We start from the raw sequence: 1,738 nt of genomic DNA, 5'->3' as shown, positions 1-1,738 counted from the left end.
TGCACGAGTTGCCTCCTGTTGACCTGCCAGCAAGAGAGACCTTAACTTCAGAATTTCCTGCTCGCACGGAAGTGGAGAATGGTCGTCTGTGGAAGATCTTGTGAACAGACGAAGCCCACTTCCATCTGAGAGGGTATGTCAATACTCAGAATTGTCGAATAGGGGCAACGGAAAATCCACACGAAGATCAACAAGTACCACTTCATCCTGAAAAGGTCAGTGTGTAGTGCGAGTTTACGGCACGATTTATCATAGGACCATATTTTTTCGAAGAGGTATGTGCTTCTGGTCCTGTTACCTGTGCCTTCACTGGTACTCGCTATGAGTGTCTTTTGCGCAACCACGTCATTCCAGCTCTCTAACAGCGTCGATGTGTGGGTGGGATCATTTTCATGCAAGATGGTGCATCTCTGCACATTGCAAATCCAGTTAAGCAGCTGCTGAAACGCCATTTCGAGAATGCTAGAATTATCAGCCGCCATTTCCCTACAGCCTGGCCATCTCGATCACCTGATATTAATCCTTGTCACTTCTGGCTGTGGGGTTATATGAAAGATGCTGTGTTCAGATGCAAACGTAAGCTGCATTGAAGGCACGCATTGCGCAACACATCCTGAAGGTGAACCCGGAAACAATTCGATCAGTTGTGGAACATGCTGTTTCTCAGTTTCAACTTGTTGCAGAAAACAGTGGACAGCATATTGAACATATTTTGCTCCAGTCACAAGGAAATTAATAATCCGATTTGATTTTGACTGATGCTTTATATGCGGTTTATGGCCTCAGGGTAATCAAAAATTGATGTGGTTGATGCTGTTTATGCGGTTTTTGGCCTCAGGACAGCTAAAAACAGATGTGTTTGGTGCATTTTATGCAGTTTCTGGTCTCAGGACATTTAAAAACCGATTTCTCACATCCGATGTCATATGACTTTGCCGTGGTGGATGGGCAAATGTAACTGACAGTATCACACCTGTACACCCGTGTACACTGAGTAGTACAGTTTGTTTAACGTCGCACGTACACCTTAGGCATTGTTATATGATTCGTCATTTGCAGTCGACCAATATTAAATGGTTCAAATGGCTCTGAGCACTATGGGACTCAACTGCTGTGGTCATAAGTCCCCTAGAACTTAGAACGACTTAAACCTAACTAACCTAAGGACAGCACACAACACCCAGCCATCACGAGGCAGAGAAAATCCCTGACCCCGCCGGGAATCTAACCCGGGCGTGGGAACCGAGAACGCTACCGCACGACCACGAGATGCGGGCAATATTAAATTATGATGCTTACAGTGTCATCTATTGCCACATTTTGTAACTATTTATTTTTCTTCTGCCACACGTTTTCCGGCCAACGGCCTTACCGCAGTGGTAACACCGGTTCCCGTGAGATCACCGAAATTAAGCGCTGTCAGGCTGGGCTAGCACTTGGATGGGTGACCATCCGATCTGCCGAGCGCTGTTGGCAAGCGGGGTGCACTCAGCCCTTGTAAGGCAAACTGAGGAGCTACTTGATTGAGAAGTAGCGGCTCCGATCTCGGAATCTGAGATACGGCGGGGAGAGCGGTGTGCTGACTACATGCCCCGCCATATCCGCATCCAGTGACGCCGGTAAGTTGAGGATGACACGGCGGCCGATCGGTGCCTTTTGGCCTTCATGACCTGTGCGGGAGAGGTTTAGTTTAGTTTTATACGTCTTCCCCATTCTCCGATAATATTCCGTTGAAATT

General features: G+C 47.3%; 1 pseudogene; it reads left to right on the top strand.

The window, feature by feature from the left end:
* The first annotated feature begins 1,358 nt into the window (after window positions 1-1,358).
* On the top strand, window positions 1,359-1,476 carry LOC126089765 (5S ribosomal RNA; annotated as a pseudogene).
* The last annotated feature ends 262 nt before the right edge of the window (window positions 1,477-1,738 follow it).

This window comes from Schistocerca cancellata, chromosome 6 (assembly GCF_023864275.1).
Source record: "Schistocerca cancellata isolate TAMUIC-IGC-003103 chromosome 6, iqSchCanc2.1, whole genome shotgun sequence".
NCBI lineage: Eukaryota > Metazoa > Arthropoda > Insecta > Orthoptera > Acrididae > Schistocerca > Schistocerca cancellata.
Note: the sequence above shows the minus strand (reverse complement) of the source record. Positions and strands in the feature narration are given on the sequence as shown.